The sequence below is a fragment of the Callorhinus ursinus genome, unplaced genomic scaffold (genome assembly GCF_003265705.2).
Source record: "Callorhinus ursinus isolate GAN/ISIS: 27379988/994484 unplaced genomic scaffold, GSC_fseal_2.0 scaffold18, whole genome shotgun sequence".
NCBI lineage: Eukaryota > Metazoa > Chordata > Mammalia > Carnivora > Otariidae > Callorhinus > Callorhinus ursinus.
Genome location: NW_027397080.1, coordinates 15,862,442 through 15,879,472, shown reverse-complemented (window position 1 = coordinate 15,879,472; position 17,031 = coordinate 15,862,442).

Here is a 17,031-nt window from a genome sequence, read left to right as displayed (position 1 = left end):
TCTCAGCAGAGTCCCTCTATGGGAGCCGCCCTGGACTGAACAGAGCTACCTCGCTGACGGTTCCGGCCTTGCCAGGCAGTCCAGTCGGCCTTCAGTGACTGGTGGACGGGAGAGGAGTGTACAAAGGCCTGGCCACCTGTCTCCGTTTGAAACCACTCTGAAGGACTGTCCCCGCTCTGGGGCTCCCTTTATGAGGCCAACGCTTCCACTCTGCCCCAGCCTCACCTGTGCTCTGACAGGCTGCGCTCTGCCCCCCGCTTTTTTTTTTTTTTTTAAGGTTTTGTTTATTTATTTGACACAGAGAGAGAGGGAACACAAGCAGGGGGAGTGGGAGAGGGAGAAGCAGTCCTCCCGCGGAGCAGGGAGCCCGATGCGGGGCTCAATCCCAGGACCCTGGGATCATGGCCTGAGCCGAAGGCAGACTGAGCCACCCAGGCACCCCTGCCCTCTGCTTTTGATCCCTGATAAACCACCTGCATGCAAATTTCCTCCTGTGAGTCAGCTTGCAGGCTCTGCCTACAGAGCAGAGAGGGCAGACGACTTGCTTGAGGTCTCACAAACCCGAGCCTTCAGATCCTTGTCATGGTTTGTCACCACCCTGTGTCATCCCACAACTTCCTGTCTTGACCTTCTCTTCCTGAGGTTGGAGGCAACACCTGCAGAGCGTGAAAGAGCCAGAATAGATGTTCACTCCCATCCCTGCTCCCACGGCTGGAGACCCTGGGCCAGTCACTTCCCGTCTGTGGGGAGAAAGGTAGGTACCCTATCTGAGCACCCCATCTTCTCCACATCGGCCTGTGCGTGATGGCCCTGCTCCTGAGAGAAGCCACGCTCAGCTGGGGAGAGAAGCAGAGATCCTTACCCCTCATGTCTGAGTCACCTCTGACCTCACTGCTGGTTCCGGGGTTGGGGGGTGGAGGGGACCCTGCGCTTCTGTCCCAGTTCTGCGTACCTGAGCTCACATTCCAAGGAGGAGCCATGCCAATGTTATCGAGTGCTGAGTTTGTTCCAGACACTACCAGATGCTGGCTGTGCCCACGAATGAGACAGATGCAGTCCTGGCCCTCGTGGGTCTTTAAGTCCAGTGGAAAAGACAAGTATCACACAAGCACTTGTGATGAGTCCGGAGGGGAAAAAAAGTTCAGCCATGGGACGCCCACACTCGTGGCAGTGCCCAGGGAAACACCCTGGACATGGCGGGTAAGGAAGGGCTGGCCAACGAGAGGAGGGGAGAGAGGAGCGTGGCACCCAGATTTCTGACAGAGGAAGCAGCCTGGGGGAGATGTGGAAGAGCAGGAGGAAGGCAGCCTGGTCAGGACCGAGGGAGCAGGGAGGACGTGAGGAAGGGTGAGGCTAGGAAGGAAGCCTAGGGCAGATCTGTCGTGGCCCTCTCGGGCTTGTTAGAATTTGGGGCTCTATCCTACAGGCCGGGGGAAGTCTTCAGAGGAGATTTTGTCGTGCAGTACAAAATAGGATGCTATGGGCTGAATGTTCGTGGCCCCCTCCAATTCATATGTTGAAACCCTAGTCTCAAGCGTGATGGTATTTGGAGATGGGGACTTGGGAGGTAATTAGTTCATGAGCGTGGGGCCCCGTGATGGGATTAGCACCCTAATAAGAAGAGACAGGAGAGAGCTTGCTCCCCACCCGGGCCTGTGAGGACATAACCTGGACAAGGGTTCTCATCAGGAACCAAATTGGCTGGTACTTTGATCTTGGACTTCCCAGACTCCGGAAACATGAGAAAGAAATTTCTGCTGTTTAAACCACTCAGTCTAGGGCGCCTGGGTGGCTCAGATGGTTAGGTGTCTGCCTTCGGCTCAGGACATGATCCCAGGGTCCTGGGATCGAGTCCCGCGTCAGGCTCCCTGCTCCGTGGGAGTCTGCTTCTCCCTCTGCCTCTCTCTCTCTCTGTCTCTCATGAATAAAATAAAAATAAAATCTTAAAAAAAAAAAAAAACCTCAGTCTAGGTATTTTTGTTATAGCAGCTGAACTAAGACCATAGATAATATTTATTAGAATGAGGAATAGGGAAGTCAGTAAGACTTATTTAGGACTTCCTATGTGCCAGGCACTCCACTAAACACTTCACGGCCATCACCTTATTTGATCCTCCCAACAGCCCTGTATAGTAGAACCTATTATCAGCTCCATTTGACGGATGGGCATCATTGAACCTAGACTCAAAAGTCCCCTCATCCAGAAAGATTTCTCTGGCTCCCCATCTCCGCCCTGAGTATACATCTTCCTTCTTTGCCCTAAGCTTACCAAGTCCTTCTCCTTTTCCAAAGCATTTTTTTCTGTCTAGTATGATAATCATTCGTGTGGTTCACTCTCCTCTCCACTTGAGTGCAAACCCAGTGGAGGCAGAAGTTTTTGTCTAGCGTGTTCACAGCTTTCTCTCTAGAGCCTAAAGTAGGACCTCGCAGGTAGTAGGGGCTGAATAAATAAAATATGTGGAATATATATTTCTATCCACCAGGATGCCTCATGTAGTGCTGGATCTGCTGGGGGGGTTGGGGGAGGTGGTCCAGAAATAACAGCCTCCCCATGTTTTGGACTTGGCCTCTGCTCCGGCTGTCTCTGCCTGGCTGGTGGTTACATTGCCGGCTCTGACACTCTGCGTCAGTCTGATGTTGGGGAAAGAGCTTGGACTTTGGAACCAGACAGATGAGGCTCCCATTTGAGTGCAAGTGCATCTGGAACAAGGCAGAGTCGTCTAAATAAACAGAGCCAAGTACCTCTATGAGATTTGATGGTTTTCTTTCATTTCCTCACCTATAAAATGGGACCGTTACCATCAAAAATTACAGTTGTTAAGATCAAGCGAGAAAATGTTGATAGAGTTCCTGTTTAGTCCCTTCAGTGGAAAACGGGGATTGGGTCAATGCCATTTGCATAGACTAATAGTCTCAGTTTGCTCATCTGGGAAAGGGGAGTTGCAAAATGCAAGGTAATACAGAACTCCAAAGACCTGGAATGCTCTTCTCCCAGACCTGTGTGTGGCTAGCTCCTTCTAAACCTTCAGTTCTCACCTTGAACATCCCCTCATCAGACTTCTGACCTGATTCCCATTCCTTTACCTGACTCTACCCTACCATCTCTTTCCCCGCCCCTCTCCTTCTTCACTGGTTATCCCCACTGTCTACTATACTGCCTGAGTGAGCGCTCAGTAAGCATTTGTTAATTGCATTAAGTATCTTTTGGCACTTATTTGTCAGCCAAGGACTGTTCAAGGCAATCCTAACCACAAGTGTAGGACATGGGAAGGGCAGGGATTTCACCCATTTGACAGCTGTGGAAGCTGCGATCTAGCAATATTGATATTTCCCAGGAATTTCCCAAGCAAATTAGTGGGAGTTCTAGACCCTTTGGCCAGTGTTCTTTCAACCCACCCCTCCATTGCCTTTCAGGGAAGAAGTACTGGAGGCCCAGGTTCTAGTTCAGGTTCTGTTTAACTTGTGGTTGGAAGATTTAGGTAAGTTACTTCCCTTCCTGAGCCTTAGTTTCCCCAGCTCTAAATGGAAAAAATAATCCTTGCCCTGAATGGTGGTTAAGGTGAGAATCAGCTGAGATAATGGGCTGAAAGCATTTAATAAACTGAAAGCACTATACTCACTGATGGAGGATTTTTTAATATGAATATGCAGAATCAACAGTGATGTCAAAGATAAATCACCATGGGCTGGGGAAGCCAAGGTAGCTTCCTAGGAGCAGTGGCATTTCAACTAAGCCTTAAAGATCGGTAAGACTTTGAAGAAGCAAAGCTCAGAGCCAAAGCCACCAGCCAAAGCAGTACCCTCCAGCCTCTCTGAGCTCTACGGTCTTCCTCTCTGGTTGATATTCTCCTCTAATCTGCTCTTCCCTACCCTGCTTTATTTTTCCTTTCAAATCAAACTTATGGAAGTATAATTAGCATACAAGAAAATGCACAGGTTTTTAATGCACACAGTTCCACGAGTTTTGGCAAAAGCACACACCTATGCAATCATCACCCAAATCAAATTCCAGTGTGGCCCTTTGCAGCAAATCCCCAACCCCCTTCCACGTGTCCCCCAGACAACCACTCTCTGCTTCCTGTCACTACAGGTTCCTTTCCTTAATCGCTCATTTTTTCATTAGCAAATCATGAAGTTCTGCATTCAAACACTAGAACAAAAACATAAGTGCAAAAAATGTATTACTTCACTAGGCTTTAAGAGAGTATTTTCATTCTGGGGCATTTGCTAATGAACACAGAAGTCATTAGATAAATTGACAGTAGCTAATTGGAGACAATAATTAAGAATAAACATAATTTGCCCATTTAGAGAAAAGTTTGCTTATAAAAACTCTACCTACAAAGTTACAAGAGGTAACATGGATAACCTGATTGCTTCTTGAGAGATGATGACTTACCTATAAAGCAGTATTTTTAATTTAAATATTTCTAAAGAAAAGGCATTTTATAAGAAAGCATTAGGGATCAATAGTCATTATCCATTTTTTCCGATCTCTTCCTTTAATTTCATGATACACAAGTTAAGAATGATTCTGACATTTCAAAGAGATGTCAACTTAAGGAAGAAAAGTTCTGTTTTGGAGTCTCTTGTTGAATAGGAAGGCAATCATATCAAACAAAGAAATAGTAAATAAGCAAGAGAAGTGTTTACTCTAAATTTAGGATAGTTAATGCTAAAACTTTATACCTGAGTCATGTTATTGAGCCAAATCATAGCAACTCTTTTTTTCTTTCAAACACTTTTTAAAATGTGAAAAAAAATCAACAAATTATATGAAAAAGAAAACCAGTCTTCTCATTATTCTAATTATAGCAAAAAAGTTTTAAGTCATCTCCTAGAAGAGAGCCTTATATATGTCATTCTCTTGCTTAAATATCTTTTTTTAAAATATTTTTAACAATATTTTATTTATTTATCTGAGAGAGAGCGTGCACAAGGAGGGGGGAAGGGCAGAGGGAAAAGCAGGCTCCCCGCTGAGCAAGGAGCCCAACGGACTTGATCCTAGGACCCTAGGATCACAATCTGAGCCCAAGGCAGAGGCCTAACCAACTGAGCCACCCAGGCTCCCCTTGCTTAAGTATCTTCAATGGATCTATCTTGCCAATCCTTTTAGTTTTACATTCAAGTACAGATCAGTTTAGCCTGTTCTATAATTTCATATAAATGGAATCATACACTATGTACTTTTTCCCTAAAGATTTATTTATATATTTTAGAGTGAGAGAGAGCCTGAGCAGGGGGAGGGGCAGAGAGAGGGAGAGAGAATCTGAAACAGACTCGGTGCTGAGTGCAGAGCCTGAAGCGGGGCTGGATCCCACAACCGGGAGATCCCCACCTGAGCCAAAACCAAGAGTCTGTCACTTGACCAACTAAGCCACCCAAGCGCCCCTATAGTATGTACTTTTTATGTATGATTTATTTTGCTCAGCGTAACATTAATTTATTTTTTAAAAGATTTTATTTATTTATTTGAGAGAGAGAGAGGAGGGGGAGGGGCAGAGGCAGAGGGAGAAGCAGACTCTCCACTGAGCAGAGAGCCCGATTCAGGACTTGGACCCAGGACCCTGGGATCATGACCTGAGCTGAATGCAGATGCCCAACTGACTGAGCCACCCAGGCGCCCACAGCATAATATTTTTTTTTTTAAGATTTTATTTATTTATTTGACAGAGAGAGTCACAGTGAGAGAGGGAACACAAGCAGGGGGAGTTGGGGAGGGAGAAGCAGGCTTCCTGCGGAGCAGGGAGCCTGATGCGGGGCTCCATCCCAGGACCCTGGGATCATGACCTGAGCTGAAGGCAGACGCTTAACAAATGAGCCACCCAGACGCCCCCACAGCATAACATTTTTAAAGTCCATCAATGAGATTCCTATATCAGTAGGTCATTCCTTTTTATAGCTGGTGCTATTTGTGAATATGCCACAAGTCATTTCTCTCTTCACCAGTTAGTGAACATATGTCTTGTTTCCAATTATTTAAATTAAGCTTCTATGAATATTCAACTGTATGTCTTTTTGTGGACATATATATTGTGTTTCTTTTGAGTAAATACCAGAAGTGGAATTGCTTGGTTGTATGGTAAATATATGTTTAATGTCACAAAAAATGCCACACTGTTCTCTAAAGTGGTTGTAACATTCTACATTCTCACCAATAATATTCAAGAGTACCCGTTGCTCCACATCCTCTTCAACACTTGGTATAGTCAGTCTCTTTCATTTTAGCCATCTAATAGGTATATCATAGCAACAGAATTTTTACAGTGAGTCTTATTAAGGTGTAATTTGCATACAATAAAATTTGCTGACCCCAGCTGGGACCTGTTGGCAAGACTGTAACTAGTGATGTTTGTACAACCAGAGTCTCTATTTTGTGGTTTAAGAAGAATAAAATTGACTATGTTTAAAAATAAATAAATAAATAAAATTTGCTGGTTTTAAGTGTACAATTCTTTGAGTTTTGACCATGTGTGCAGTCATGTAACCATCACCACCATCATGATATAAAATGTCTTAATATCCCCTCAACATTTCCTTGGGCTCTCTTACCATCAGTTCATTCCCCCAACTCCATCCCCTAGCAACCACTGATGGGTTGTGTCACCATAGTTTTGACTTTTCTAGAACTTTGTATAAATGGAAGCATTCATTGTGTAATCTTTTGTGGTTGGCTTCCTTCAGTTAGCATAATGCTTTTGGTATTCCTCATGTTGTTGTGTGTATTCGTCATGTTGTATGTGTAGTTCGTTCCTTTTTATTGCCAAGTAGAATACTATTGTATAGCTATATCCCAATTTGTTTATTCTTTCACCAATTGATGGACATAAGGAGTTGTCTGCAATTTTGGCTACTATGAATATAGCTGCTATTTGTGTAGACATAGGTTTTCATTTCTCTTGAGTGAAAACATGGGGGTGAAATTGTTAGGACATATGGTAAGTGTATATTTGATTTATAAGAAATTGACAAATCATTTTTCAAAATAGCTGTTTCATTTTGTAGTCCTACCGGCAGCATATGAGTGCCAATTGCTCAGCCTCCTTGTCAGCACTTGATATTGTCAGACTTAGTAACTTTAGCCATTCTTATGGGTGTGGAATAGTAGCTCCTAATTTTTATCTACTTTTTAATTTTTTTATTTTTTTAACACTTTTTAAAATGTTTTATTTCTTGGGGTGCCTGCGTGGCTCAGTCATTAAGTGTCTGCCTTCGGCTCAGGTCATGATCCCAGGGTCCTGGGATCGAGCCCAGCATCTGGCTCCCTGCTCCGCAGGAGGCCTGCTTCTCCCTCTCCCACTCCCCCTGCTTGTGTTCCCTCTCTCGCTGTGTCTCTTGCTGTCAAATAAAAAAATAAAATCTTTAAAAAAAATAAAATAAAATATTTTATTTCTTTATTAGTGAGAGAGAGAGAGAAAAGGAGCAAGGGGAAGGGAGAAGCAGACTCTCTGCCGAGCAGGGAGCCCAACATGGGTCGATCTCAGGACTCTGGGACCATGACCTGAGCCAAAGGCAGACATTTAACTGACTGAGCCACCCAGGTGCCCCCCAGATTTTATTTATTTAAGTAATCTCTACACCCAACATGGGACTCAAACTCAGGACCACGAGATCAGGAGTTGCATGCTCTTCCAAATGAGCCAGCCAGGTACCCCAGTAGCTCATAATTTTTAATTTGTATTTCTGTGATGACTAATGACATTGAGCATCTTTTCATATAGGTATTGGTTATATGTGTATCTTGTATATCTGTTGAATATCTTTTTTAATCTTTTGCTGATTTTCTTTATTGGGTTGTTCGCTTTCTTCTTACTCAGTAATACAAGTTTGTTTGTTTTTTTAAGATTTTATTTATTAATTAGTGAGAGAGAGAGAGAGCACAGAGGAAGAAGCAGACTCCCTGCTGAGCAGAGAGCCAATGCCAGGGCTTGATCCCAGGACTCTGAGATCATGACCTGAGCTGAAGGCAGACATTTAACTGACATCCCGTAATACAAGTTCTTATATATTCTAGGTATTCTGGACTTATATTTTGTCAGATATATGAACTGCAAATATTTTCTCCCAGACTGTGGCTTGCCTTCTCATTCTCTAGAAGAGCAGAAGACTGTAATTTTGATGAAGATCAATATATCACTTTCTTTTATGGTTCAGACCTTTTGTGTTTTATCTAAGGAATCTTTGCCTAATCCAAGGTGACATAAATGTTGTCCTGTGGGTTTTTGACCCAGAAATTTTGTCTTTAACCCTTATATCTGGGGTGCCTGGATGGCTCAGTTGGTTAAGCGTCCGCCTTCGGCTCAGGTCATGCCTGATCCCAAGGTCCTTAGATGGAGCCCTGTGCATCAGGCTCCCTGCTGGGCGGGAGATGGCTTCTCCCTCTCCCCCCTGCTCTGCTCTCTCTCTCAAATAAATAAATAAAAATCTTAAAAAAAAAAAAACAAAAGACCACTTAGATCTATGATTCGTTTCATGTTAATTTTTGTGTATGGTGTGAGGTAATGGTAGAAGTTCATTTTTTTTCCCTCAAATATCCAGTTGTTCCAGCACTATTTGCTAAAAAGACTATCTGTTCTCCATTTAATTATTTTTTTTACCTTTCTTGAAAATCAATTGACTAAACATGTGTGAGTCTATTTCTGATTTCTTTAATCTGTTCCATTGATTTATATGTTTACCCTGACCCTGATATTCAAATTTTTAATTTATCATTCACTATTTTATTATATGTGTTTCCTGTAAGTAAACTCTATATTTCTTTGTGGAACCAGATTAGAAAAAAAATTAAAGAGATGTTTTCTGTTCATTATAGGAAAATCAGAAAATACCAATAAGCAGAAATAATAAAAGTTGCTAATAATCGACCCCTGGAGAGTACTACTATTATTTTTTTGTAGAATTTATCTTCTAGATCTTCCTTCTATGCTTAAATATGCTAACAAAATGGCAGTATATTAAACAGTCTGTTTTACAATCTGCTTTCCCCTCCACAGTATATTGTGGAGTAGATTCCACAGTGGCTCTCACCCTGGGACGATTTGCCCCACAGGACATTTGGCAAAGTCTGAAGACATTTTTTGGTTGTCACAGAAGAGAGGGTGCTACTAGCATCCAGTGGGTAGAGGCCAGAGATGTTACTAAACATCCTACAATGCACAAAACAGTCTCTTATAACAAATATTTCTCCAGTCCAAGCTGCTAATAGTCCCGAGATTGAAAAATCCTGAATTAAATAATGCATATGACATGTTCAATACAACACTTGGCACATATCAACTGCTTGGTAAATGAAAAACAAATAACTTTGGGGGAAAAAATGTTTCCTGGAGCAGGAGTATAAGTTTTGTGGATCCCCACAGTGGTCCCTTTCACAAATATCTAGCCATAAGGCTGTTGCAAAGTGAGAAGACTCGCAGGGAAGAAGTGGTTTTACCACCAGAAATTCACAAAGCGTGAGCAATATGTTCAAGACAGGAGACCTGCAGCCTCGGACCTTGGACTCCTCTGTGTAGGGAGGATGGGCAGACTCACACATTCACCCTCCCCCACCAGGCAACATCTCCCTAGGCTGGAGTTCCAGCTGTTGTCTGGGGTAGTGCAAACAAAGACCTTTGGGCTGTCCCAGATCCAGGATTTACAACCCATGGCTCCTCCCAGTTTACAGAACTGCTGGGAAAACACATTCTAGGTCAGCAGGAATTAAGTGCCCCCCTCTCGCCATGGGGGGGGACTGTCACGTGGTCTGATGGTACAGGCAGGATGAACTGGAAAGGGACAAACCACAGTCCAGGGGAAAGTGCAGCCACGGGAATTTGATTCAGTTCAACCGAGTCAAGCGTTTAGCAACATTCACTGCACTCCTGGGTGTCCCAGGCACTGTCCCTCTCCTATGTGGGAGGCCATTTGGAATAACGGTTAAGAGCATAGTCTATTTAGAAAAGTATGTTTGAGGGCGCCCTGGGTGGCTCAGTCATTAAGCATCTGCCCTTGGCTCAGGTCATGATCCCAGGGTCCTGGGATCGAGCCCCACATGGGGCTCCCTGCTCGGCGGGAAGCCTGCTTCTCCCTCTCCCACTCCCCCTGCTTGTGTTCCTGCTCTCGCTATCTCTCTGTCAAATAAATAAATAAAATCTTAAAAAAAAAAAAAAAAAAAAGTATGTTTGAGGCCCAGGTCTGCCAGCACTAAGTATTTGCCCTTTATAAGGCACATCATGACTCTGACACACATAGTATCTGCTCAATAAATTATGTATGTGTTTGTTTCAGTTCTCACAAAAAAACTGTGAGGTAAGGGCTATTATTATCCCATTTTACAAAAGAATAAACCAAGGACCAAAGAGGTCAAGGCCTTTGCCCAATGTCCCAAGACTAATTAAGTGACAGAGGACTACTGTAACAGACCTTTGGGAGATAGATGAATAAGATGCAGTCCTTGTCTTCAACAAGCTTAGAGTCTCATAATGGAGGTAAAGACAGCTTCAAGTCTAATTCTAAATAAAGAGGCAACGAGAGAGATGTTAATAAAAACGTTCAGGTGGGGTAGGGTAGGTCAAAGGTCAGTTCCAGGTCGGGGGCGAACATGAAGGCTTCATGGAGGAAATGGTAATTAAACTGTTGGGTTTTTGTTTTGTTTTTTTTTAAGATTTTATTTATTTATTTGTCAGAGACAGAGAGCGTAAGAAGGGGAGTGGCAGGCAGAGGAAGAAGCAGGCTCCCCGCTGAGCAAGGATTCCCAGCTCAGAACTCCCTCCCAGGACCCCAGGATCATGACCTGAGCCAAAGGCAGATGCTTAACTGACTGAGCCACCCAGGCGTCCCAAACTGGTGGTCTTTGAAGATGGGTAGGCTTGAAAGTAGACAGACTCTTCCTTCAGAGTAAGGTCCTGAGAACCACGCATTGGGTGGGGCCATAGGATGTGTGCCTATGGAGAAAGGAATAGATGATCTAGCTGAGAAAGTTAATAAACTAAAGCAAGACTATTCAGTGGAAATGGCAGGAGTAATGTTCAAAATAATTAGAAACCAGAAGGGCAGAGGCAGCAACTGATCAGAATGGATACTGAGTTTTAAACAGCCCCCATGGCTGCACTGGTGGGGACAAACCGTATACCATGCTGAATATCCTAGAAAGGATGTCACCATTTACTTACCCACCTGGCCTCCCTTACACCTTTTGGGAACAGCATGCTCCTGTTTTGCTTTAGAGATCCACTTACCCTACTCTCATTCTATATAGTTCTGGTAGACATGACCCCAACTTTATACCTACAGATGTGGGTGCATGATTGAGTCTAGTCTAGCCAATTAGAACACAGAGGTGACTGGCACAAGGATGGACACATAACCAAAGCTGGGCCAACAATAATCCTCCCCACCACCTGTGTTGGAATTCTTGGGGATAAAGAAGCTCTGTTTCACCAGAGAAGCTAAGAGAAAGGAAAATCAAGTTTATAGATTAAAGAGAGAGAGACACTAATATTTTGTGATTGTTTTTGAGTCTCTAAATCCAGCTATGCCTGAAGTCTTCACCCACCCTCTTCAGTTACATGAGGTTGGCTTTTTTGTCCCCTGTAACCGGAAGAATTCTGACTAATACAATTATGACAGGTCTCAAATGTCACTCGCCGGAGTTCTACATAGCCTCTAAAGACACATGAAAGGGAGGAGGGCAACAGCCAGGAAGAAGGGAAAGGAAGGAGATTCAACAATGACTGAAGCTAGCTCCCTAGGGGGTGAAGAGAATTGAAGTGAGAGTGTAGGAAAGTAAAGGGAGCACCTACCAGATTCCTCTTCTTTTTTTTTAAATTTTTTTTAAAGATTTTATTTATTTGACAGACAGAAACACAGCGAGAGGGGTACACAAGCAGGGGGAGTGGGAGAGGGAGAAGCAGACTTCCCGCTGAGCAGGGAGCCCGATGCGGGGCTCGATCCCAGGACTCTGGGATCACGACCCGAGCCAAAGGCAGACGCCTAACGACTGAGCCACCCAGGCACCCCCCAGATTCCTCTTCTCAGGGAGAGAGGGTGCCTGAGTTTTTGCCATAAGTTAAAGAGACAGAGGATCCAAGAAATTAGTCTCTGCCATCATCCATCTCTTTCTCTCTGAGCCAGTACTTAAATTCTTCTATGAATCTGATAATAAGTGTGCCAAGACAAACTTAGAACGGCTTCTGTAAGTTACAGAATTTAAAGCACTCACAAATGTCATTCAGCCATTAAAATCATGTTACAAATGAATATGTATTATATGGAAGACATATCTAGTATATCATTAAGTGATAAATCAAGTTACAAAATAATATATATAGTATGATCTCTTTTTTTGTTTCAATATATATTCATATGTTTGTAAGAAACAGGGCTGAAAGACATTATAACAGAATATTGTTACCTACCCAAAACCTCTTTCCTCTTTCTTTTTTGTCCATTGAACCTCAAGTTTGTTCAGGTATTCACCTCTTAGGAAACATGTCCATATCCAGAGCTTAACTGAAGACTGAACTCTACATCAGTCATGGAAATGCTAGTAATTGTTTTCGGGGCAGCCAAAACAGAATGATTGTCCTGGCCAACAAGACAGGAAGGAGAGTCTTTTGGAGGGCTTCCAAGAAAGGTTTCTTACTAGTTTAAAAAAAAGGGGGGGCCCCTGGGTGGCTCAGTCATTAAGCGTCAGCCTCTGGCTCAGGTTGGGATCCCAGGGTCATTGGGATCTCTGCTCAGTGGGAAGCCTGCTTCTCCCTTTCCCACTCCCCCTGCTTTTTCACTCTTTGCTGTCTCTCTCTCTCTCTCTGTAAAATAAATAAATAAAATGTTAAAAAAAAAGATTTGTGGAAGAGAATTTGGAAAATTGGAACTCTCATATAGTGCTGGTGGGAATATAAAATGGTACAGCCACTTTGGAAAACAATATGGCAGCTCCTGAAATGGCAAAACACAGAGTTACCATATGGGCCAGAAATTCTACTCTCAGGTATACACCCAAGAGAAGTGAAAACATCTGCCTACACAAAAACTTATACACAAATGTCCGTGGCAGCATTATGTGTCATAGCTAAAAAGTAGAAATAACCCAAATGTCCATCAACTGATGAATGGATAAAGAAAATCCATATAATGGAAAATTATTCATCAATATAAAGGGATGAAGTACTGATACATGTTACGAGATGAATGAACCTTGAAAACATTACACTAAGTGGAATAAGTCCATCACACAAGACCACATATTGTATGATTCCATTTACATGAAACATCCAGAGTAGACAAATCTATAGGGACAGAAAGTGGATTAGTTGTTGCCTAGGGTTGGGGGTACAGGGGTATGTTGGGGGAAAGTGGGAAGTGATGGCTAATGGGTGCTAAATGTCTTCTTGAGGTGAAAAAATGTTCAAAATTGACTGTGATGAAGGTTGCACAAATCTGTGGATATATTTCAAATCACTGAGTTTTATATTTTCCATGGGTGAATTGTATGGTATGTGAATTACCTTGATAAAGATTTTTACTGAGATATTTTATTTTTTTTAATATTTTATTTATTTATTTGACAGAGAGAGACACAGTAAGAGAGGGAACACAAGCAGGGGGAGTGGGAGAGGGAGAAGCAGGCTTCCCGTGGAGCAGGGAGCCCGATGCGGGGCTCGATCCCAGGACCCTGGGATCATGACCTGAGCTGAAGGCAGCGGTTTAACCAACTGAGCCACCCAGGCACCCCTACTCTGAGTTTATATAAATGGAATCATACAATATATGGCCTTTTGTGTCTGGCTTCTTTCAGTTAGTGTAATGTGTTTTGAGGTTCATTTTTGTTATAGCATGTATCAATACTTCATGCATTTTTGTGGCTGAATAAAATTTTATTATATGTATATACCACAATTTATTTATCCAGTCATCCACTGATGGGCATTTGGGCTATTTCTACCTGTTAGCTCTTGTACCTAGTACTGCTATGGACATGTGTGTGTACGTGTACTTGTTTAAATGCTTGCTTTCAACTATTTGGGGTATATATCCTGCACTGGAATTTCAGGGTCATTGGGTATTTCTATGTTTAGCTTTTTGAGGAACTGCCAAATTATTTTCCACAGATGGGAAACCATATTATAGTCCTACTGGCAATGTATGACAGTTTCCAATTTCTCTATATCTTCACCAACATTTTCCTTTTTTTTTTTTTTTTACTACGGACATTCTTTTTTTTTATTACAAACATTTTATTACAGAAACACTTGAAGGGGTACCTCATTGTGGTTGTTTTTTTATTTCATTTGCAGCTAAAAATATTGAAATTGATACAAGTATTAACGGTGGTGGAATTAATGGTTCTGTAAAATAAAATATTTTCTTTCATTTTGATTACCTATATTTTCTAATTTTTCTGTAATCACACTAATATTTATTAAGTCCTTACAATATACCAGGTACTGTACTTAGCATTTTCTTTTTTTTTTTTAAGATTTTATTTATTTATTTATTTGACAGAGACACAGCAAGAGAGGGAATACAAGCAGGGTGAATGAGAGAGGGACAAGCAGGCTTCCAGCCAAGCGGGGAGCCTGATGCGGGGCTCAATCCTAGGACCCTGGGATCACAACCTGAGCCGAAGGCACATGCTTAACAACTGAGCCACCCAGGCGCCCCGTACACATTTTCTATGTGTGATATTGTTTGTTTCTCATAACAAATCTAAAGACAAGTAAAAACTGACGGCAGAGAGGAAACATAACCTATCCTAAGACACAGAGCTAATAAAAAATGGTGGGGGCATTATCTGAACACAGGGCCCAGGATTTTTTTAATTAAATGTTACATTTCCAGATAATTATAGATTCACATGCACCTGTAAGATATGAAACGAAGAGATACTATGTACCCTTTACCCAGTTTCTCCCAACAATGACATCTTTCAAAACTATAGTACAATATCACAACATTGATACAGTCAATATACAGAATATTTCCAACACCATTCCTTATGTTGCCCTTTTTTAAAAGATTTTATTTTTTAAATATTTTGTTTATTATTTATTTATTTTAGAGAAAGAGAGAGGGTGCAAGGGGAGGGGCAGCAGGAGAGAGGGAGAGAGAATCTCAAGCAGATTCCACACTGAGCGAGGAGCCCGATGCAGGGCTTGATCTCACAACCCTGAGATCATGACCTGAGCTAAAATCAAGAGTCAAATGCTTGGGTGCCTTGGTGGCTCAGTTGGTTAAGCGACTGCCTTTGGCTCAGGTCATGATCCTGGAGTCCGGGGATCGAGTACCGCATCAGGCTCCCCGCTTAGCGGGGAGTCTGCTTCTCCCTCTGACCCTCCCCCCTCTCATGCTCTCATTCTCTCTCAAATAAATAAATAAAATCTTAAAAAAAAAGTCAAACGCTTAACCGATGGAACCACCCAGGCACTCCATGATTTTATTTTATTTTTTTAAAGATTTTTATTGAGAGAGATTAATGACAGAGAGAGCATGAGAGGGGGGCGAGTCAGAGGGAGAAGCAGACTCCCCGCTGAGCAGGGAGCCTGATGTGGGACTCAATCCTGGGACTCCGGGATCACGACCTGAGCCAAAGGCAGTTACGTAAACAACTGAGCTATCCAGGCACGCCCCCCCCCCCCGATTTTATTTTTTTGGAATCTCTACACCCAACATGGGACTTGAACTCACAACCCCGAGATCAAGAGTGCTGCACAGACTGAGCCAGCCAGACTCCCCAGTGTTGCCCATTTATAGCCACATCTAGCTCCCTCCTGCCTCCACCCCCTCCTTAACCCCTGGTACTAATAATCTGATCTCCATTTCTATAATGTTGTCATTTCAAGAATGTTATATAAATGAATTGTAAGTGTAATCTTCTGAGACTGACTTTTTTTCATTTAGCATAATTCTTTGGAAATTTAGTCAGGTTTTTGTGTATATCAGTATGTCATTCCTTTTCATTGCTGAGTAGTATTCCACGCTGAGTGGTATTCCGCAGATATACCACGGTTTAACTGTTCACTAAGGACATTTGGGTTGTTTCCACTTTATAGCTACTACCAATAAAACTGTTCTAAAAATAGGTTTTTGTCCTAACATAAGTCTTCATTTCTTTTTTTTTTTTAAAGATTTTTTTATTTATCTATTTGACAGAGAGAGAGATAGTGAGAGCAGAATCACAAGCAGGGGGAGTGGGAGAGGGAGAAGCAGGCTCCCCGCTGAGCAGGGAGCCCGAGGCGGGGCTCGATCCCAGGACCCTGGGACCATGACCTGAGCCGAAGGCAGACGCCCAACAACTGAGCCACCCAGGCGCCCCAAGTCTTCATTTCTCCAGGATAAATGTACAGGTTTGAAATTGCTGGGTTGTATGATAGTTGTGCATTTAGTTTTTAAGAAACTGCCAAACCATTTTCCAAAGTTCAGAGGCCAGGGTTTTAGCTGCAATATACTATTACCTATAAATGAACTTTAGTAATCATCTATTTTTAAAATCCCCACAATATAACTTATTTTTAATTAAATAAGCATTCACAGAGCCTCTACACATTGGAATACATACAGCAAGGTCTGCTGAGCTGCTGGCCCTGGGAAATGCCGAATCACTTGGTCTTTTCTCTGTCTTTCATGGTCTCTGGAGGCCCCCGGGTATCAGGTCAGAACATGATCAGTGCTCACCAAGTCCTCAGGAAGCCCCTGCTCTGCCCTGGTGTGAGTGGAGTCTGCCACTCTCTGAATCAGGGCACTTTGGGGTGCAAATAACAGAAATCTGCTAAGCTTTAGCTATGAAAGGGGATTTACTCTGAAGATTCAGGAAGTACAGCCCAGCAGTGCAAAGGATTGGAGTTAGGAACTGGAAAGTTCTGCAGATTCAATCAGCCAGCCGAGGGGCCCATCCATGGTGCAGGTGTTACTGTGGGCAAACACAGCTGTCAAGATCTTGGGCTCAGGAGTCCAATGACTTGGGATGAAATGTTGATTCTACCACCTTCCAGCTATGTGGCCTTGGCAAGTTATTGAAGCTCTCAGTACCTCAGTTTTCTTATCTTCAGACGG